Genomic DNA, 24278 nt, shown 5'->3' with positions numbered 1-24278 from the left:
AAATCAGATAGAGAAAAACAAACATATATTAATGCTTATATGTGGAATCTAGAAAAATGGTACAGATAAACCTATTTGCAGGGCAGAACTCAGATACCAAGAACAGACATGTGGACATGGGGTGGGGGGGTGGTGGGAAAGAGAAGTGAGGTGAATTGGGAGGATGGGATTGACATATATGTACTACCATGTGTAAGACAGAGGGATAGTGGGAACCAGCACAGGAAGCTCCGTTTGATGTTGTATGATGGCCTAGATGGGTGGGGTGGGGGATGTGAGAGAGGTTCCAGACAGAGGGGATATAGGTATATATAGTTGATTCACTTCATTGTACAGCATAAACACAACATTGTAAAGCAACTATATCCTGATAAATTAAAAATCAGTAAATAAATAAATGAGATCATGCACATAAAGAGTCTGGATCTGATGCCAATGCATAGTTAATGCTCATATAAAAGGAATTATAGGTATTTGCAAAGTTAAAGTATATACAAGTCACACAATTTTCCAAATCCTGAGAGTTTTATTAAAATTTGTATTTGAAGGTTAAGATTAACATGAAATAACTTCAATAAGAAATGAGTGATAAATTTCCTAAAATATGTAACCTACCTAATTTGACATGATTTTGACCTTCTAAACAACATAAGTTGTTAAAGTTTGCATGTCTAGAGAAGTGTGATATCGCTTTGCTAAAATCTATACAGACTAAATTCACTTCAACTATCTAAACAGTCTAAAGCTCTTGAGCTTTCCTGCAGGGAAAGCATAAATTGTGAAGAAAATTATATATATATCTAGGCAATTCTAGTTTCCATCCACCAGAATAGTGGCATAATAGCTCAACATTGTAGAACATCCACATAGAGCAGCTTATTTTTGTATAAAAAGTGGCGACTGGATTTCCGTTAATTTTTCTGTCACTTATATAAAGCCCTTCCTAACAATAAATCCACTTGTGTTCAGCCACCCTTCCAACCTCACGTTTTTTTTCCCCCTTGGTGAACAAAGTTACTTCCTCTTGTGGAAGAATTTAATATGACATTTGAATAAAATAATCCTTTGATAAAGCTGGAAAACAGGAAAGTGCATTTGTCTTATCTGACTGTATCACTTAAAAATGATTCAGAAAAAAAGTAATTTACTGCCCAAGGGACTTTTATTTTATTATTTGAGCATAATGTGCTAGGTGACTATTCTAATGGCCATTTAGTATAAAGAATGCCTTTCAGTAAAGTCCCTGGAATGCTCCTGGCAGATTCCCTCAGCTCTTCCGCTCCCACCCACTCCACTGGGTGACATCAGCTTGGGGCCTTACCCCAGAAGGACATTTCAGGGCTGGGGGGCAGTCATGAAGCTCTCCCACTTTGGGACCACAAAAATCCCAAAAGTTTCTTAGCTAACACCCTTTAAAAAATTGAGGCCTGTGGAAAACCTACGCACGGAAAGTCTGTTTCTATTTCAGTTGTGTATCAGTTAAGATGGAAAATTTTTAAAGTCCACACAGATGGTAAATAAATTTCTGCTACATGAGGCAGTTCCTGGAATAAAGCAATTTTCTCAAATAACAAGTGCCAACTTAATTTTTTTTTTTCAGCAGGACTTATTTTTAACTTTCCCAGGGAATGGTTGAGAGGCTGAGAGCAGTGTCCTTCACCTTAGGAATCCGAGGCTCCTTCCAGAAGAAGCTAAGGCTTTTCTCCCTACAGACTTACTTGAATGCAGACAGACAGACATACACTGAGTGAAGGGAGTGGTTGTTCACAGTCTTGGGGGAGGAGAATGAGAGAGGAGATGAGAAGATGAGAATTTTGCACAAATATTTATGTCTTCGTTCAATGTTTAGTTTTCTATAACTTCCTCCAAACAGCATGTAATTAACTCATATTCTTGTGTAGGAATTCCTTAACAATCTTGAACAAATGGCCATTAATCCTTAGGGATTCTTTTCCCACTGTTAGTCTTGGCCTGTCTCCGGAAACCTTCAGCATCCATCTCCTAGGACACGGCTGCACCCTGCTAATGGTTTGCTGGGTTAAGCATCCCAAGGGATAGACATCCTGGAAAGGGCTCCAATTGGCAGAGAATGCATGGGTCTTAAGCAAAACCATGCCACTTGCTAAAGGGTGATTCAAACATTTTTTGTAGTAGCAGAGATTCTCTCTTCAGAAGAAACACAATGACTATTAAAATTTAAATTGTGTTTATAACACACTGATTACAGCAGAATGGGTGTAAAAACAGAGGGTGAAAGAATGTGTTAGTCGCTCAGTCGTGTCTGACTCTTTGTGATCTCATGGACTGTATGCTGCCAGCTTCCTCTGTCCATGGAATTCTCCAGGCAAGAATACTGGATTGAGTTGCCATTCCTTTCTCCAGGGGATCTTCCTGATCCAGGAATCAAACCCGGGTCTCCTGCACTGCAGGCAGATTCATTACCGTCTAAGCCATTACAGCAGAATGCTAAATTTGTAGTCTTTACAAATTCAAACTTATTAACTTTATTATTTCTTTTTCTTAAAATCTTTTACTCAGTACTACAAAGGGTCTATCAATCTATTGATAAATGTTTACTGAGGGCCTGAATACGAAGTCACTGTAGGCGTATGGTAAAAAAGAAAACCTATCTTTACTTTAAAGAAGTTATAATTGAAGAGAGAAACACCACTGTACCTCATTTCACTGTTCGCCTTACCGTGCTTCGCGGTTACTACGCTTTGTTTTTTTTAAGAAACTGAAGGTCTGCGGTGACCGCTGCGTGGAGGGAGAGAATTGCGGCAGGTTTCCCACTGCACTTACTTACGTCATGTACGTTTTTTGCGGTAATTCTCGCGAGAGTTCACTTTTTCGTTACCTTTATATCTTTATATGGTGATCTATGATCCTTTATCGGAGAAGGCAATGGCCCCCCAACTCAAGTACTCTTGCCTGGAAAATCCTATGGACGGAGGAGCCTGGTAGGCTACATGGGGTTGCTGAGGGTCGGACACGACTGAGCAACTTCACTTTCACTTTTCACTTTCATGCATTGGAGAAGGAAATGGCAACCCACTCCAGTGTTCTTGCCTGGAGAATCCCAGGGATGGGGGAGCCTGCTGGGCTGCCATCTATGGGGTCACCCAGAGTCGGACACGACTGAAGTGACTTAGCAGCAGCAGTGATCCTTTATGTTGCTATTGTAATTGCTTTGGTGGTTTTTTTCCGGCGACAAGTATTTTTTAATGAAGGTATATACATTTTTTTTTTTAAGACAGTGGCTGCTGCTGCTGCTGCTAAATCGCTTCAGTCGTGTCCTTAATAGACTACACTATATTGTAAACAGTGTGTTCCAGTAGCGCTAGTGGTATGCTGCCTGCCAATGCAGGAGACGTGAGTGACACGGGTTTGGTCCCTGGGTCGGGAAGGCCCCATGGAGAAGGAAATGGCAACCCACTCCCGTATTCTTGCCTGGAGAATCCCATGGACAGAGGAGCCTGGCAGGCTATAATCCATGGGGTTGAAAGAGTCAGACACAACTGAAGCGACTCAGGTGGAATCTCTGAGAAAAGCATTCAACCCACATGAAACAAGAAGACATTTTTCTGAAAGAGAATTTTTAAGTTCTTTTATTTTTATGATGCTCTTAGAACTTAGTTGCAGTGACAACTTAGTGTGGGTGTGAGAGAGAAATTTTGATGCTCGAGAGTAAACACTGACAAATCACTACATTGAGGCACGAAAACAATTTACTAACAAACATGTATGTGGGGATCAGAGAAGTGAGGAGCTGGGAGGAATGTGAAGGTTTCTAATTCAACACCCTCCCTTGAATAATGAGGACACAAGTCTGAGGACGGGACAGATTTGCTCAAAGGTGTTTTCAGAGCTGTTGTCAACACTTTTCCATGACCTAACTCTGTGTCCCCTAGATCATAATGTAAGAAGCAATAACAGGTTCAGTGTTTCTGTTCTGTAGTATTTATGTGAAAACATGTGAATCTGGCCGGCTTCCTGAGGATAAAATACATCTGAGATTCACGCCCTCATTTTTTTCTCTGTTTTCCCTCATTTGGTCACTAAGTTTCCTGTGATTTTACACTAAATCAAAGGGCAATTGAATGAGAACATATTTTGAGAGTGATATAATGGCATTTTTCATAGACAAAGAAGACCACACTGTAATCTCAGTTTTAAAAAGAAGCAAATTACTTACTATTTGCAATTTTTTACTTTAAAAATATGTTGTATCAGGGTTGAATTGCTTAACAGTCTTCAAAAAGTGGTTTGAAGTACAGTAGAGATATCTTAATAATTAAAGTTGTTTCTGAAAATCTTTACTTTGAAAAAAAAATTGATTTTCCATTTTCATTCAAAAAGACTCAAATCTTCTGACTCTAAAGGGCCCAGCAAAAGGCCATCTTTCCTGTCAGGTCTTTAGTTAAAAAAATAGTGGTTCAAATAATGAATTTCCTCTTATTCTTAGCATGTGCCCAGAAGCCTTGGAGATTTTCGGACATACTTAGTGAATTAAAGAAAGCAAGTGAATAAAAGACTCTATTATGAATAGCAACCATAGAAAATAAAGCTTATAAACAGTAGTAGTTTCATGATGAAAAGAAAGACATAACTGTGACCACAAAATCTCTTCCAGAGATGGGGAGACTCCTGGGTGTCTTTCAGCCCTGAGGTAAACTGGAAGAAATGCAATCCCTGAGGCTGCTACTCAGGTCCTTAGAAGAACATAGTACGGACTGAGGTCAGTGATTGACACGTGATGCATATGTGGTATTAACTGAGTTTGTGATGTGAAAGAGACCAGGATGTCATTTTGGAAGACTAATTAGCAAGAGTGAAATGTTACAGACTCACTTATACTCTCATCATTTCCTTCAACCCAGTATTTTCTGTAGTTCCTGCATCTTGGGTCATTATTTCATAATCAAGTCTTCACTGAATTACGAATGGGTGATGGAAAAACTTCTACAAGAATCAGTTCTCAGTACATTTACTATCTCCCAGGGAATTGGAGAAGTGAGTATGTTGCCTCTTGGAACAACAACAACAACAAAACTTGTAGGAGTGAACTGTGATGATGAAAAGATATCCATTTAAAAGCAATAAGCATTTATACTTTTTGAGCTTTAGAATAAATGAGAAATTATTTTAGTACTACTTCAACAGCCTAATTGCTCTGCAAATCATTTACTGCTCTGTGAATATTGACTCTTCCATGATTTTCTGTGAACATCCAGCTGTAAGAGCTTTATTTTTATGATGGTTTTAAAACATTATACCAATTATCCAAAGCTGAATCTCTGTCCAAAAAGTTGGATTGAGGTTTCCAAATATTAGGAAAATTAAAAACATAAGCAAATATAGTCTAATAATTTCAACAGAATTTTCTAATGCCTCCAAGAAGTTTAAATTTAGAGAGAGGAGACAAAGGACATTTTCATTTTTACATACACATCAATGCCACAGTTCTTTTTAGTAGGGCTAGTTCATAAGTCAACTATGTAATTTGTCACCCAAATGGGACACTTCAGAGTGAAAGTGGGAGCTAAGAAGGCAGGATGTGGGGAAAATGGCATAACCAAAGTGGCTGGACCAACCAAGATGAATAGTCACCATGCTAATGCAGCATGTACCATGAGAGTTAGAGTTATGGATGTTTTTCCTTCAAGGTTTTTGAGTTTCTTGGGGAAAATGACAGTAACTTATTCATCTTTGATTATCTGGCAACTAATTTAATACTTTATTATCTGGCTTCCCTGGTGGCTCAGAGGTTAAAGCGTCTGCCTGGAATGCGGGAGATCCAGGTTCGATCCCTGGGTCAGGAAGATCCCCTAGAGAAGGAAATGGCAACCCACTCCAGTACTCTTGCCTGGAGAATCCCATGGAGGGAGGAACCTGGTAGGGGTCCAGGGGGTCACAAAGAGTCGGACACGACTGAGCGACTTCACTTACACTTACACTTTAATATAATACTTAAAGTTTAGATGGTAAGAAATGCTAAATGAATAATAATTGAGTGAATTAACAAAATTACAAACAAGTGTAATTTTATTGTGGGGTACACTTCTTCATGTATGTGAAATCAACGATTAAAACATTCAGAATAAAGGACATGAGAAGCTAGCATAGTTAGTATTTCTTTTTCCCTTCTTCCCTAGTAAAGGAAGCGGTATTTTTCTCTTATATCAACCTTAATGAAATTGGAGACAGTTCTGTAGTCAGTTGTGATTAGAGTACAGACTCACTCATTAGTTTGTCCACGAGCCCATCCATTCAATTCATCTATTCTTTCATCCATCCATCCATCCACTAGACGACTTCTATTTTTCACTATCCATACTGATCACTGAAGCTACACAGGGGAAACATATTCTTTGCCCTCAGTGAGCATATGAGTACCACCAAATGAGGGCATTTATTAGGTTCATCGTCAAGCAAGATGAAAAAAAAATTAACCTTCATTCATTTTATGTCTTTCCTTAATGAAGACATTTTCAGGGAGAGAAGAAGAAGAAATAGCTTTGCAAACTTAAAGAAAGTGGGGTGGGTTTGGAACAGTTAAGTTCCAAAGTGAGGCTGAAGTGAGGCAAGTAGGTGTACAGAGTAACCGCTATGAATCCATGATGGCCAAAGAGCATGGATCTGTAGTGTTTCTATAGGAAACTCATTAGAGTTGTGAGAACAGCCTTAAAATTCAAGAAGGACTAAATACAGAGGACTTTAAAATGCAAGCTGGAGGATATGAACTTTATCTGATAAAAACTAAGAAATTAGATCTGTTTAATGAAGGGAAATCACCTGCTGATGATGTCTTCTTAGGAAGGTTAAGCTGATTACACTATGTAGAAGGGGCTAGAATAAGAGAAAATACTGGATTCAGGGAGATAGCAAGGGATTTATTATAGTACCTTTTTATTTTAACATGAGCATCTAGAGAAAGTGGACATATGAGAAATGGAGACATATAAGTGATATATTCCTACAAGAATCACAGAGAGATGGAACAGCAGTCACCTATTCTAACCAATTTTCCTTAGCCATACTAGGAAAGGCTAACCAAAATCACTGTATCTTTAAGAAAAATCAATAGCAGGGAGACAGACCATGGCACAAAAAGAAATAATTCAGGTAATACCAACAACACATTGAAAACCTCAAAACCTCATGTGCAATTTAAATTTACTTTGAAGCAATGTGAGTAAAGCTCTTAAAACTACAGGAAATTAATCTATGTATCAAAGATGTGTTTCAGAAATTCAAGATGTCTATTATAAACTGTTATTAGACACATCACGCTCCATGTCTGTATATATCTGTTGGGCTAGTCATAGTTCTAGAAAGTTCAAGCAGAAATTCAGAGATTTGGAATCCATCTTTACTTTAGAAACATGTAGAAAAGTACCTGTGAGTTTAGCTGTAATGAGCTATTATTATGGAAATAATAATTCTACATCCTCAATATGTTTCATGCCATACCCCTTAATCTTCCCACCATCTCTTGCTCAATTTACTGCTACATCATCCTAACTGGTTTCTTTGATTCCAGTTCTAATTGCTATCAGCCCATTATCTGTACTGCATCCAAATATACCTATACGATGTGGTTCTGTCATGCTCCCATTCATAGCTTTAAAATTCCAAGGTGCTAGTCAAGGTTTTCAAGGACAGTCACACTCTGGGCCCTGTGTGCCTACCCAGTCTCATTCTGTGCTTCTTTTCATTTCATATTTTATAGCCACATTCAACTTCTCCTAGTTGCTGAGGCTCAGTGTATTCTTCTCTCTCTCTCTTCTTTCTCTCAGAAAGCTCTTCCCAGTCCTCCTTCCTGCCCTTGCCATTCTTCAGGTTTTATCTTAAAAGTTCACTCAAAAGGCCTTCGAGAACCCCTCAGGCTGAACTTGGACCTCGTTCCCGGTGTTCTCTCCCCCTGTGTAGGCTTGCATTGCACTCATCTTTCAGTGTTGGTATCATCAATTAACTTCTTCGTACTGCAGTAGTTGAATTGTGGCCCCCAGAAGGAATGTGTGTGTCCTACAGCCTAGATTCTATGAATGTGATCTTATTTGGAAAAATGGTCTTTGCGGATGTGATTAAGTTAAGGACCTCAAGATATGAGGGTACATATTTTTAAGTTCTTTAACATCCATAAGAATCATTATCTTGCCCACACTTCAGTGATTAAACAGGTTTAGAATTCTAGGTTTATTTGATGGTATTCCTTAACTTTCCTGAGACCCTGTATTTAAACCATGAATATCATTGTCACAGTGATAACTTGTTTTTTGTTGTTGTTGCTTTGTTTTCAAGTCTCTGAATATGTTAAAGGCATTTTCTTAATCCTTGGATATATAACATTTATCAGGATGTAACTAAGAGCAGCTTTGCTTCTTTTGAGCATAATCCAATGTTTACTAAAATGTTTAAATCTGAAGAGCCATGCCCTTTACCAGCTTAGGAAATACTCCTTTCAATATTTTATGAGTATTGCTACCTCCCATTGTTTCTGTTGTTTCTGCCTGGAATTCCTATTAGATGTTTTTGAATAACCTGCATCTAAGTCTCTTAATTTCCATCTATTATTTGATATTTCTCTTATTTTTGCTTTGTTAACTATGAGAGTTCCTTGACTCCCTGTACCAGATCAACAGTTTGGTCTTTGGATGTATCCATTTTATTATTCGCCATCAATTAAAACACTTGTTTAGGTCATATGTTTAACTTACACAGCTCTTTTCCTGTTTTCACTCATTCACCTAGTCAATACAGAGTTATTGAGCACTTACAATGTACCAAGCACTGTTCTGGATGTGAGGGAACAAACATCTTCTCTCTAAAGAACTTAACTTTCTAGTTTAAGGAAGCATAAAACAGACCAACTAAGGAATGGGCCAAACAAATGCAGGAAAAGAATCAAGAGTAGGATCCTAGTGGTCGTGTTAAGAAGCAGATTCTAAAAGAAGAGAGAAATCAAACTTTACAAATGCCATGGGTTGGTCAAGGAGAAATTTGGCACTGAGCAACATCAAGTTCATTGGCCAGCTTGTTCACAGCAGTTTGGATAGGAGCAGATGCTTGCTTTCAGTGAGGTTGAGAACAAAAGGGAAGACAGGAATTGAAGAAAGTGAGCAAGGCCAACTATTAAATAATGATTTAATAATTGCTATAAAGGAACACAAAGAAAGAGGAGGATGTGGTGTCAAGAGAGATTTCTTTTTAATGGGATATTTTTGGACATCATATTTGGAAGCTGACAGAAATGACCCAGTAAAGGAAACATCACTGATCCAAGAGAGAAGGCTGTTCTAGGAGTGATGTCCTTGAACTGATGAGAGAGGAGAGGGTACCAGGGCCCAGTGGTGGGACTAGGCTTAGATTGAAGCTGAGCATTCATACCGGTAACAAGAGGAAAGGTGAAGAAGTATGAAGTATGCTTTCTGCTCTCTCTTTGCTGGTAAACATAAATTCGTTCCAAATTGAAGGGATGGGAGTGTATGTTTGGGTGGTAGATATTGCTTATGACTCACTCTTAACTGTATGAAAGTGAAAATGTTAGTCAGTCAGTCGTGTCCAACTCTTTGCAACCCCATGGACTGCAGCCTGCCAGGATCCCCTGTCCATGGGATTTCCCAGGCAACAATACTGAGAGTGGGTTGCCATTTCCTTCTTCAGGGGATCTTCCTGACCCAGGGATTGAACCTGCATCTCCTGAGTTCACAGGCAATTTTTTTTTACCACTGCGCCACCTGGGAAGCCCCTTCTTCCCTACCTTAAACAACTATGTGTGTGCCAATTTTTGCTATAACAATCTGCACAATAACCAGCACTCCAGATCAGCATGGCACATACACAAACCGGGTAACCACTCAAATGCATCACTCACTTTATTAATGTTGTGACTTACCTTAAATCTCCTGAGTAAATGCAGTTCTCTTAAAAATGAAAAGATTTATATTAAAGTTAGAAATTAAATTTCTTAGTCATCTGGCTTCATGCAAGCAATACAACTATTGCCCATTCATTCTCTATCAAAAACATACATTTTTCTTAGTGGTCAGGGTTGGAAATTTAGGATTACAATAATTATAAGGTACTGCATGGGAAAAATAGATTTATTTTTATTGTAAGTTGTCCAGGACAGGCTGATGTACAATGTTGCATGCTCTTTGTTTCTAATCTAGATAGAATTTTAGGTATAAAAATTTAGTGCTTTACATGATTATCAATATGTTTAAAAGAAAAATTTTCATGAAGATGATACTGAAATGACTGGCTAGCTTCTTTTCTCCTCTGGCCTCCTTAAGGATTGCTCACAGTATGGAAGTTGTTTGAAATACTTTTCAGCTTGTTTAAAATTTATCATGCCTCAACCCAAACACTGTGGACATCTGAGAGAAAGCACTTTGTAACTTCTAAGTGGACAGAGATAATATTTATGATAAAGGTCTAGGTTGATCAAGGGGAAGGGTACAGAATAACTGAATTAAATGAAAATTCATGTCTCAGGAAAGAGTGACTTTTTACTATTAAACTAGAAAGCAAGAGAAGCTGAGAAAATCTTCATTTTTGACTCCATTTTCAGCTTCTAAAAACTTATATTTTTGTCACCATATACCTGAAATGGTAGTTCAGTTCGCAAAGACATTTTTTTTTTCCCTGCACACAGAGTGGACAAATGTCTGAAATAGGAGGATAAAACATTTCCTTTCATCGTTCAAAAAAACCTTAATATTAGGTTTGTGTTACATTTCAGTGTTGGCCAATTCTTTCTGATTACTTTTAAATTACAGCTTTTGCATGATAATATGCAAGTCAGCATCTTTCCCGTGGGGCAGCAACTTTGCCTTGGTAACAGGACATACCTCTGTTAACATGCTAAATTACAGCTTTTTGGCCTTGTCAAGATACACACATTATTCCAGTTAAAGTGAAATGCATGGATATTTAAAGTCTCTTCCTGTTGGAACAGTCCATGAACCTATGAAAAGCAAATTCTCCATATCTTATCTGTTTATATGATGCTACCTACAACAGTCCAGGCAATTGAGCGACATGTTGCTTGACAGGACATTCAACATCATGTGACCATCTTACAGCAAAATGAAGACAAAATGCAAGGGATTTTAGGGATGGATTGAAAATCAAAAGTTTCAGCTACACAACGGCAGATGCATTCTGTGAGAAAGATATTCTGCACCAAGAAATCAGCTATTCCTTAATGCAGGCTCTGGTCAGCTATGTTGACTCAAACGCCACTTCCCTGTGCCTTCGAGGAGTGGAAGTGTGAGGAAAAGGTCCACAGGTCTCAAAGATGATATTCACCACAGAGGCAGAGCCTGCTTCTAGTTTCTTTCACACTGAGGAAGCAGAGCACCATCAGCTGACTTACTAACCTCCTGGCAAAAGCAACCACTTAGTTCCTATGTTATCTATCCTCTACTCCATGTCTCAGTAAGGACTGTACTTACTGTAGGAAGGCAAATATCACATTTCAAATTGTGCTTGATTATTGCATATATTGAAAATTAGGTACGTGTGTATAATGTAGTCATTATTAACTATACATATATAATATATTATTAAATGAACTTATTTTACTCTTAGATTTCCTGCTATAGATTTGGGATTTATACATTCTGTAATTCCCTTAAGAAAAAGTTTAATTTATTGAAAAATTCATAAATGAACTTTTGTGCAGCGGTAAAGAATCTGCCCGCCAATGCAGGAGACTCAACAGATGCGGGTTCAATCTCTGGGTTGGGAAGATTCCTGGAGAAGGAAAGAGCAACCCACTCCAGTATTCTTGCCTGGAAAATTCCATGGACAGAGGAGTCTGGTGGGCTACAGTCCATGAGGTTGCAAAGAGTCAGACACGATTGAGCACGCTCACACACAGCCGTAAATGATGTTAACATATCTATGAAGATATAAAAGTAGGAATCACTGTCTCATCTCATTTCATCATTATTATATAACTGAACCATTCTGTTGATGCTTAGTCATCAAGCAAATTTCCATGATTCATTTCACTTTTCTGCTAACTGATCAAATACTAGCTGGGGAGCAAATTAACATGGCTAGAGTTTTTTTCACAACCCATTAGTATGTTGAAACTGAGATTATTTGTTTATGTATTTATTTAAGATAAAGTGAGCCCAGAAACTACTTAGCTAAAAATCTAAGTTTAAGAACAGAAAACTGTTTTGCTGAAGCTAAAGCCTGGTACATGAAGTACCATCCATCCTCTTTCAATTTCCATATCACTATGAAATATTCTTCAAAAAAGGAAAAAACCTTAATATTTAAAAGTGTCTGTTTACAAAATGGCCTTTTTTAAGTATTTGCTTATTTCACTTACTTCCTTAAGTCTGTGTATTTAAAAATAAAATGGTATTTTCCAAGAACAGTTTAAAGGAAGAACAAAGAGATCCCTCTCCCTTATTCTCACAAACGGAAAGTCTCTAGTGCCTTCCAAGCTCAGCTCAGGCACACCCTGGGTGAAGCCTTCCCTGACCCGCTCATCTGCAGGGGTTCCCCATCCTGGCTGGAGGCATGTGGGTTCTTAGCTCCCTGATCAGGGATCGAACCCACACCCCCTGCACTGGAAGGTGAAGCCCCAGCCATTAGATCACCAGGAATATCCTGCTCCATCGATCTTAATACTGTGTACCAGTGCATTAGGCTGAGCCAGGGTATTACTGTACTTGTGGTTCAAAACCTAGTATTACATTAGGTTCTGATAGTAATAGGTGTTAAGGTTAAAAGTGTGTTTAACTGAATATTTTGTTATTTTTTTATTTGCATTATATTGCCCCTACCACTGTGTAAGCTCCTTGAGGTAAGGATGCATATATGATGCTTATTCAGATTCTACACCATACATGGCAAAGTACATGGGGGAATGCATATTCAAGACTGTGCTCTATAATGATAATTAGATAGCAAGGATGTATGTGTGGGTTGATTTACTTTCTAAATCCTCTCTCAAATGTTGTCCGTCTTTTTCCATAATTATTCCCAGACAGTTCAGCTTATTCTTGGATCTGTGGCTAGGGCATTTTAATAAAACAAACAGAAAATAACAACTCCTACTGCTAACAGATGAAGTCACACAGTGTTTGCTAGGTGTCAGGCCCTGTTCTAATTACTGCATACATATGAACTTTATCTTCTCGAGAAAAAAATGAAGCATCCCATTATATAGCTGAGAAAACTGAGCAGTAAATAACCTACATGATTACAAAGCTGTGTGTGAGGGAAGCAGTTTGCTTTTAGAGTTCATCGGCTTAATTACTTTTTACAGAACCACAGTGTAGGGGCTGTGGAGATTTACCATGAGCTATGAAGTATTCTAGAGATCTCCAACTAAAGTAGCTACTGTACCCTTACTGGCTATATATACTGTGACTATAGGTTCCATAAGAATTTGACCAATTCCCAGATCTAATTCTGCAATTGTTCAGTTATTTATCTGTCAAATCTTCACCTCAAATTTTGGCTACATAATGGATTTTTCTAGTGGTTGTGATATGTAGCATTGAACCACATTTTCCATCTCATTTAATAACCTAACAACCTGTGATGTAGGGACTGTTGTCTGCAGTTTTCAAGAATACATAAAGCTCACACAGATTAAAAACACCCCTCAATTTAGACGATGCTCTTCCTCATTACAGCTTAATTTCTTGGTTAGAAAATCAAGCTCAGACCAAGCTATTCATTTTCTAGACCAAATAATGATGCTATTTCAACTAAAAAAAAAAAAACACAAAAACAGAAACTCTGGGTTAACTTTCAATGTATATAAAAAGCAGTATATCCTTTTGAAGTTTTACTGGCTCAAAAAATAGAACCCAAATGGAAGAGGTTCATTAATCACTAGTTTTATTCCTATGCCAATGTAGAAATAGAACTGAAAAAAGAATAAAAGTGGACTTTCCTATTTGCTTGTATTTCCTTTGAACATTTTGAGGTTATCTCTAAAGTAGCACTATAATTTTCTAAACATAAAATTATTTGTAGCATAGAGATCTTGTTGGCAGCAGGGATAAGTACTTTATTTCTGAGAACATGAGCCAGAAAATGAACAGATTCCATTGGCACCACTGTGCTTAATACCCAGATAACAGAGGCAGGGCCCTGTTTTGAAGGTTTTGCTAGCTATCCCAGCTTTTGTGGATACTGGCATTTCTTCGAGGGAGGCAGCCAAAACCTTTGGTAGTTTTGTTGGTATTAAAAGATTAATAAGTTGGTCCTGGTTTATAGTAAAAGAAACCCACCAGGAAGAAACTAAATCAGTTTCACTATTAAGATAGCCTCTAATGTGCAACTGGCTCTGAAACACACATTAATTATTTAAAATAACATCATAAAAGTATATTATTTCTTGCTCCAATAAAAGCTGATGTTGGATTAATGTGAACTTAATAATGATCTTGTTACTAATAATGTAAATTTGCTGTTTTGGTCAAAGTCTCGGCTTGGATCAGAGGTCTATCACACATCATAACTACTTTTTTCAAAAATATCTGGAACAAGAAACATTTAAGATCTAATCACTCTCATTCAGAGTATACTTTTCTGCCATAATGGCACCTGGCATCAAATCTCTCTACATTATGTGGTTTCCATACAGAAACTGAAAATAAATTTACTATTGTCTGACACTCTCTAAACAAAAGTCTCTCCATCTCCCTCATTCATTTGTCCTTTAATTTCTTACTCTATTATTCCTATCATCTCATTTCTACTTCCAATGTCCCCAAAATGACATTAACTAGAAAAGCTAGGGATATTCTAAACCAGTGGCCTCCCAACATTTTTGATTATGTACTTTTCAGCAAGCATGTGTATACTATTTACTTATAACATATACTTTCGTAGCAGCATATCGAATATCTTATAAAAAGATACAAAATTAAAGGATAAATTACAAATAAATGTGAGTGGGGACTTCCCTGGCAGTCCAGTGGTTAAGAATCTGTGCTTCCACTGCAGGGCGTGTGGGTTTGATCCCTGGTCTGGGAAACTAAGTTCCCACATGCTGAGAGGAGTGGCCAAAAAACAAACAAACAAATGTGAACGGATATTCTAATATTTTCCTCTTTACAATCACCCTTGCCCACTCTTCTGAAGACAACTGAATAGTTTTTAAATAACATTCACCACTCTGATTGCTATATAACTATTTAGTGACAATTAACTGTTTGGTGGCAAAAGGTAATAACCATCTTAAATTTGAAGGATGTGTCAGAGACCAGAATTTACATAATTATCTCTTCCCTCTCGTCCCCTCATCCCTCTTAGCAAGGAACTATTAATAGCAGGGGGACTATAGAGGAGATTATAAAGTATGAGATAATTGGTCCGTGATTTTTGGTTATATAAGCCTCATTTCTTCTGTATCCATATGACTTGGGTTCTTGACGTCTGATATTGTCTTCTGAAAATAAATCCTTTACTCTGGCAAGGCTATTCATTACTTATGAATACGATTCTAAGCACTGAGATGGATGCTACAGACACAAAACTGAATCGTTAAAGACATAAAACTTCCCCCAAATGAGCCGACGTTTTCGTTAGTAATGGTGGGACCAGGTGTATTTGCAATAAACATTTTAATCGGAGTAAGTCCTCTATGGGTGTAGACAATCAAGCAACAGATCTGGCTGAGGAAACTGGGGAAAGTCCCTTCAAGGTGAAGACACTTGAGGATTTTAAAATATGAGCTTATCAGGTCTTTGCTTTCAGCCTGTTGGAGACGCAGAGCATGAACACTGCCTCTAGTTGGCAGAGTTCCTCCTGTGAAATGGCAGGAAGTATTATTTGTCTCCACCTGCTCTGTAATCACTGGAGTTAAAGTTGTGTTCCTTGTCTCCTTATTAAACTTGTACTGGTGGTGACCATAACTCCATCTTGTTGAAAGAGAATCTGATTTCTGCCTGCTACAAATGTCAAGGAATTATATTGTTGCTTTCTTTTCCAATTGACTGGTGCTTCCCTTGGTATCCAGTTTAGCCCATCCTTCTCTCTCTGTATCCCTCTCTGCCTCTCTCTCTTCCTGTTTTCCTTCTTCTCCCCGGTCCTATTCCTTCCATGCCATCCTCTCTTCCTTTCTCACTACTGTTCCCTCCCTCAGTGCTGGCATTATGTGTTAGTCAAACAAAAGCTGTATCTGGGGGTACCAGCAGCATTTCAGGGACTATACGCTTCACAGTGTAATGAACTCTGCCATTCAGCTTACAGTGGTGTACCATGGTCCACAGAATGGGACCTGGGATACTGAGGCTGATCAATATTAATTACTTATTAATTTTACCATCTAGTGTTATCTTTTATCATATAATTAAATGTTTCTTTGCATTCTGGTTGATTTCAGGGAATTATGTTTGCTGTGAGGCAAAATATTTGAGCCCCAACTATCTGTAAATATTTTTTTGGCTTTCCAGTTGTTTTTGAGGCAAAAACCCAGTTTAAATGGCATGTAATAATTTGATGGGTTTTGCTGGCATAACACACAATATGAACTACTTACAAAGCTAACAACTTTACCTGGGATACAAATCCTGGTAAAAATATGGCTGAGAAGACCTGTGTTATCCATCTACACATAGATTTTCTACCTGGTAACAACTTTTCTCTGCCAGCCCTAGTGTTAGAGCTAGGGAAAAAGGTTTAAATACAATACAGTCTGGTCAATAAGCCTATGTGTTTAAAACCAGTGTGATCTTCATGTAAAATCATATTGTCATTAAGAATCTATCTGCAGAGCTATGTAGACTTAACCCTGTTTCCCAGTCCTTCCCTCATTGTCAACTGAAAAACAAACTCTAACTCTTCCACTAGTCCTTGCTTTCATTCAATATTGGGGCCACAGCTTTTCATTTCTTAGACAATTTTTTCTTCCTTTTTATATTCTTCCAGCTGGCCTCTTATCTCAGTCCATTCTATATTCTGCATAATTTATTATGTTCTCTATGTCACCCATTGCCCAGTGTTAGCCTTCTCATTCTACTAAGCCCTCATATAGGCATTAAGGAGACAGAAAAGATCAGGAAGGTCATAGAAAGAAATGAGAAAGTCATTTCAGATATAGGTGTGCTTTTACCAAACATGTATAACAAGGGAACATTTCATGTAAAGATGGGCTCGATAAAGGACAGAAATGTTAGGGAACTAACAGAAGCAGAAGATATTAAGAACAGAAGGAAAGAATACACAGAACTGTACAAAAAAGATCTTCACGACCCAGAAAATCACGATGGTGTGATCACTCACCTAAAGCCAGACATCCTGGAATGTGAAGTCTAGTGGGCCTTAGAAAGCATCACTACAAACAAAGCTAGCGGAGGTGATGGAATTCCAGTTGAGCACTTTCAAATACTGAAAGATGATGCTGTGAAAGTGCTGCACTCAATATGCCAGCAAATTTGGATAACCCAGCAGTGGCCACAGGATTGGAAAAGGTCAGTTTTCATTCCAATCCCAAAGAAAGACAATGCCAAAGAATGTTCAAACTACCGCACAACTGCGCTCACCTCACACGCTAGTAAAGTAATGCTCAAAATTCTCCAAGCCAGGCTTTAGCAGTACATGAACCGTGAACTTGCTGATGTTCAAGCTGGTTTTAGAAAAGGCAGAGGAACCAGAGATCAAATTGCCAACATCCGATGGATCATGGAAAAAGCAAGAGAGTTGCAAAAAAACATCTATTTCTGCTTTCTTGACTATGCCAAAGCCTTTGACTGTGTGGATCACAATAAACTGTGGAAAATTCTGAAAGAGATGGGAATACCAGACCACCTGACCTGCCTCTTGAGAAACCTATATGCGGGTCAGGAAGCAACAGTTAGAACTGGACATGGGACAACAGACTGGTTCCAAATAGGAAAAGGAGTGTGTCAAGGCTGTATATTGTCACCCTACTTATTTAACTTCTATGCAGAGTACATCATGAGAAATGCTGGGTTGGAAGAAGCACAAAGTGGAATCAAGATTGCTGGGAGAAATATCAATAACCTCAGATATGCAGATGACACCACCCTTATGGCAGAAAGTGAAGAGGAGCTCTCTTGATGAAAGTGAAAGAAGAGAGTGAAAAAGTTGGCTTAAAGCTCAACATTCAGAAAATGCAGATCATGGCATCTGATCCCATCACTTCATGGGAAATAGATGTGGAAACAGTGGAAACAGTGTCAGACTTTATTTTTGGGGGCTCCAAAATCACTGCAGATAGGGATTGCAGCCATGGAATTAAAAGACACTTACTCTTGGAAGGAAAGTTATGACCAACCTAGATAGCATATTCAAAAGCAGAGACATTACTTAGCCAACAAAGGTCCATCTAATCAAGGCTGTGCTTTTTCCAGTGGTCGTGTATGGATGTGAGATTTGGACTGTGAAGAAGGCTGAGCGCCAAAGAATTGATGCTTTTGGTGTTGGAGAAGACTCTTGAGAGTCCCTTGAACTACAAGGAGATCCAACCAGTCCATCCTAAAGGAGATCAGTCCTGGGTGTTCATTGGAAGAAATGATGCTGAAGCTGAAACTCCAGTACTTTGGCCACCTCATGTGAAGAGCTGACTCATTGGAAAAGACCCTGATGCTGGGAGGGATTGGGGGAAGGAAGAGAAGGGGACAACAGAGGATGAGATGGCTGGATGGCATCACTGACTCGATGTACATGAGTTTCAGTGAACTCTGGGAGTTGGTGATGGACAGGGAGGCTTGGCGTGCTATGGTTCATGGGGTTGCAAAGAGTCGGACAGAACTGAGCGACTGAACTGAACTGAAGGAGAAAAAATTTTTTTTCAGTCATTGCTAATATTTTTTCAGTCCTTTAAGAATATATTGGGTTTCCCCAGTGGCTCAGTGGGAAAGAACACTCCTGCCAAGTAGGTGATACGAGTTCAATCCCTGAGTCAGAAAGTTCCCCTGAAGAAGAAACTGGCAACCCACTCCAGTATTCTTGCCTGAAGCCTGGCAAACTATGATCCATGGGGTTGCAAAAGAGTCAGACAAGACTTGGTGAGTAAACAACAACAATGAATGTATTATATTTGTCCAAAGATAAAGTATAGTATGTACTATACTAAAGTATAGTGTGTACTATACTATAGTGTGTACTATACTAAAGTGTAGTATAGTATAGTATTTACCATCTGAGCTACCACTGCTTCCCTGGAGGCTCAGATGGTAAAGAGTCTGCCTGCAATGCAGGAAACCCAGGTTCAATCCCTGGGTCAGGAAGATATCTTGGAGGGGGGCATGGCAATCCACTCCAGTATTGTTGCCAGGAAAATCCCATGGACAGAGGAGCCTGGTGGGCTACAATCCATAGGGACGCAAAGAGTAAGACACGACTGAGCAACTAACACTAGACTACTATGTACAGTATACTGTTTTGGCTTTGGGCAATTTTTCCATAAGAAAGAGTACATTAATAGCATTTGATCAACATCACTTCGACACATAAAATAGTTCCCCAACATGAAAAGATATTCTGCAATGTGAAGTTAAAGCATCAAGGATTTGCCACAGAATACCATAGGATATATATGCAGCCTGTTAGTTCAGTTCAGTTCCGTCATTCAATTGTGTCCAACTCTTTGCAACCCCATGGACTGCAGCTCGCCAGGCCTCCCTGTCCATCACCAACTCCCAGAGTTTACTCAAACTCACGTCCATTGAGTCAGTGATGCCATCTAACCATCTCATCCTCTGTTGTCCCCTTCTCCTCCTGCCTTCAATCTTTGTCAGCATCAGGGTCTTTTCCAAAGAGTCAGTTCTCTGCATCAGGTGGCCAAAGGATTGGAGTTTCAGCTTCAGCATCAGTCCTTCCAATGAATATTCAGGACTGATTTCCTTTAGGATGAACTGACTAGATCTCCTTGCTGTTCGAGGGACTCTCAAGAGTCTTCTCCAACATCACAGTTCAAAAGCATCAATTCTACGGCCCTCAGTCTTCTTTACAGTTCAACTCTCACATCCATACATGAATACTGGAAAAATCATAGCTTTGACTAGATGGACCTTTGTTGGCAAAGTAATATCTTTGCTTTTTAATATGCTGTCCAGGTTGGTCATAACTTTTCTTCTAAGGAGCAAGCATCTTTTAATGTCATGGCTGCAGTCACCATCTGCAGTGATTTTGGAGTCCAAGAAAGTAAAGTCTGTTACTGTTTCCCCATCTATTTGCCATGAAGTGATGGGACCAGATGCCGTGATCTTAGTTTTCTGAATGTTGAATTTTAACCCAACCTTTTCACTCTTCTCTTTCACTTTCATCAAGACACTCTTTAGTCCTTCTCTTTGTGCCATTATATACTGCCATGATATACTGGGATATATTTATGTTAGGTGTTTTTCCTCAACATATTCATGTTATCAGTTATCCTTCAATATACATTTTTTCTTCTTCTTTGATAATAGAATTTTTAGCAGACCCCAGATTGCCCAGGATGCAAACTCTATTTCTTAGTGCTTATTGCTAGATGTACCCATACAGCTAAGTTCTAGAACATGAAATATTAGAAACAAAAAAATGTGCTCTTTCTGGGTTCTGCCTCTACCCAGGAGTGTGGTCATCCTGGTACACTTCCCTCTTCTTACTAATCTGGATATGGATAAATGCTTAAGGTGGTAGACCAGTTGGATAGGAGGGTCTAAGGTTTAGAAAATACACCATTGCAGAATTACCTATACCCAATTATTATGTATATGTGAGAGAAAGATGTTTGTTGGTCAAGCCACTTTCATGCTGATTTTCTGTGAAAGCAGTCAGATCAATAACATAAAGGATACTTTTGTTGCCTGTTAGAATGTGAGGTTTTTGTTCAAATGGGAAAATTGGATGTCAAAGCTCAAATCATTTTTATATTATCTTTTGTAGTTTATTCCGCTTGGTAACATGGAATATGTCTTATGAAAGCCAATAAAAATATTTTATATATTTATACAACTATTGTGGCTATTCAAAAATTGGGGAACTATTTAGTCTCTAGAGAAGACTGAATTTCGGACTCTCTTTAATTAGTAAACCACCATCAAGAACAAATATACTGGCTCTTAAAAAAAAAAGTCTAACCTCAAGTCTTTCCCTACATGTTTTCCATCTTCACATCCCATCTGGTTTGAAGAGACCACTTCTTAGACTGTCTTCCTCCCCCACATTTCTTTGGAACTTGTCTCTGAGAGTTGCTCTTAACCAGCTGCCTTACCCCAAAGACCCACCCACAGCCTATAAGCGCTGGTCACATGCCACATGACCTTCTTGGTTCATGTGCTGCTGTCTGCTCATGGTCTATTTGGTTTTCCTTTGATTTCAGTGGCTTTGATTTAATGATATATTTCATCATATTGAAGGCAATTATTAGCTTAAAAGGTCAATATTTATCTATATTTATTACAAACGTAGTCACTCCAACTGAGACTTCTTATAAGTATGTCTGGCTATCTTTGATGGCCAGAAATACCACTGGAAAACACGAAAAAATACATCACCCTGAACAACAAATGCCTGCCAATATTTATAGGTATGAAGGAATTTATGTCTAAATTACAGTGATAACTCTGGAGTAGAATTTCAGTGAGTCCTGAGAACTACTCTTAGAAACTCTGTTTTTGTTTTTGTTTTCCTTCCAAGTCTTAGAACCTGATTATACTCCCTCCTGCAAAAAATTCATGTTCACAAATTCAATGACTGATTTGGTTCACTCATATGCCCATCAGATAATGAGCTGATTAAAGTTCTCTAACTAAAGTCTTATTAGCTTATTCTGCTTCACCTTTCTAAGCTCTAATCTCAAAGCTGTCACCATGCTTGAGAAATAGTTTAAAATATACAGACAACTTAGCAAACTGCTTTCACAATCAGGCCCCTAAGACCTTAGACATGAAAATGTGGTCCGTGTGTCTCTCCAGAGGCTTATCTGGAGATAAGTTTTAAACTAGCTATACTAGAATTGTGTAGTTGATTGAAACTTTTGGTGATATTCTGAAAAAGTCTGTATTTGTTGCTTCCATGTCATAAAAGTAATAATAATCATAATAACTGTATAAATAAAGGGTCATCTTATGCCATGTAGAAAATGCTTCAAAATAGTTAACTGAACCCGCATCTCCTGAGTCTCTTGTATTGGCAGGTGGATTGTTTACTACTGAGCCACCTAGGAAGACAGTCTAATATTAGGATATAATATTATTTTGTTTTTGTATCTGTTCATTGTATGCATTTTGCCCAGGATAGTATTACCTTTGAGTTTCCCTGGAGGCTCAGCTGGTAAAGAATCTACCTGCAACGCAAGAGACCTGGGTTTGATCCCTGGATTGGGAAGGTCCCCTGAAGAAGGGAATGGCTACCCACTCCAGTATTCTGGTCTGGAGAATTCCATGGACCATATAGTCCATGAAGTCTCAAAGAGTCAGACACAACACCTTTTATAAAAAATATATAGGCCAAAAGTGGAAAATGCCCTGCCTCTAACCTTTTACTTCTGTTATCTCAAAGTAAATGTTGTCAACAATTTTGTGCCTATTTATCTAGAACTTTGCATATTCTTATTTAGGCATTTAGAGAGGGTCGTAACCCATCTATATTTCTATCTATATCTGTATCCACACATTTCATCTTATTAGACTGAGACACGCTACAAATATTGGCTTGCCACTGTCTTTTTCTACACACACTATATCATGAGTACCATTCAGTTAGAGAACATGATCTCACTCCATCTTTTTCAAGGCTGCACACCATTCCAAACTACAGATTAAACAATCATTATACACTAAACAATGATTATACATCCTTAATTGATGGAAATTTGTGTTGTGTCCTTTTTGTCAGTAACACACAATACAATGATGGACATATGTGTACATATATATTTATGCATTTGTTTTATTATTTATTATTTCTTTTGGTAAAGTTCTAAAATGCCTAGTGGGCAACTTGAAGCTATTATAACATGCATTCAAAATCAAATGGAACAAAAATTCCTACACACTGATTCTAGAGGTTTCTTCTCTTGTAACCATACTTTTCCAGAGTAATTTCCAAACCTCAAATTTTGAATTTAATCTGTTGATTACAAAGCACCCAAATGAGTTGTAGAGTCAAAACAAACACTCCTCTAGACAATGCCATAATACTTTAGAATTATGAAACGCTTAAAATAGAACATTTAAGTTAGAACTTGTAAATGATATATAATTATGGCTCTAGTAATGCAACCATGCTATAGTGACACATCCAAGAGCAAATTCCTTCCTGCATTCTTAGAATTGATATAAGTGTCCAAGTGGTGAGCATATGTTTCTGGAATGTTTAATGTTCCTGTCAGCAATTGGGCAGGGTCTGTCATATTTTAGGGGAACTATGTCATAGGTCAGTTAATACTTTCTTATGTCATTATTGCATTCCCTCCAAGAGATTTGATTGACTAAATGGACATTTCTGAAAAAGCAACCTGAGCATTCCAATCATAACAACTTTATGCAGCATTAACATTCTAATACAATTTATGCAAGGAAGGAAGAGTTCGCCAGAAGCACAGAATGCTCTGTGGGCATGTATTAACAGTTTGTGCACATTGATCTTTGCTGTAAAGTTTTGACTTCACTTAAACTTACGACACGTTACTGATCTAGTTTGTTAGCAAAACCATGTTTATGGTTTATGGAAACCAGATTTCTTCACGAAAAGGGAGCAGGAGTTTTTCCTTCTCATTGTTGATAGCCCCAGTTGTGCAGAACTGAGAAGTTTGGTTTTGTCTTAGGAGAGTTGGAATTATGGACTCATATTGTATCAAGAAGGGTAAGGTTGCTGCCCTGAAATGTCCAATCTGCAGGGTTGTCTTTTTTTTTTTTAATGTCAATGGCATGTTAGATTTACATAAGAAATGGTACTTGTATTTACATCAGGATTATAGAGTACTACATTGTGGGAAGAATGCTGGGGAAATCCTGAAGGTATGACAAACTTCAGTCAAGAGTTCTCTAACTAAACCATGATTCATGTAGTTTGTCTCCAATCCTTGTGTCTCACTTGCACACTTCTTATGGGATCATGGTATCTACAGGATTAGTCAAAGGTGCCTCAGCATAAGATTTTATTTCAGTTATTGATCCTTTTGGTCAAAAGTTAACAGAAAGTTCATACAGCTATGGATAGCAAATGTGCCAGGGTATCATTTAAAATAACATTAGCATATTTGGGGGGAAGAGGGTACTGTTGCCTTGGTATATGCAAAGGGCTCATTTAAAATATGTGATTTATACCACTTTTAT

General features: G+C 38.2%; 1 protein-coding gene and 1 non-coding gene across 4 annotated transcripts in view; one reads left to right on the top strand and one right to left on the bottom strand.

Annotated features, from left to right (window-relative positions):
* The window catches only part of DLC1 (DLC1 Rho GTPase activating protein), a 515375-nt gene that overhangs the window by 389805 nt on the left and 101292 nt on the right, over positions 1–24278 (bottom strand). The gene's annotated exons all lie outside the window — the stretch shown is intronic.
* On the top strand, positions 5751–5823 carry TRNAS-GGA. Its single transcript has one exon. It is a non-coding gene; the product is annotated as a tRNA-Ser (tRNA).

This window comes from Oryx dammah, unplaced genomic scaffold (genome assembly GCF_014754425.2).
Source record: "Oryx dammah isolate SB20612 unplaced genomic scaffold, SCBI_Odam_1.1 HiC_scaffold_7, whole genome shotgun sequence".
Taxonomy (NCBI): Eukaryota; Metazoa; Chordata; class Mammalia; order Artiodactyla; family Bovidae; genus Oryx; species Oryx dammah.
Note: the sequence above shows the minus strand (reverse complement) of the source record. Positions and strands in the feature narration are given on the sequence as shown.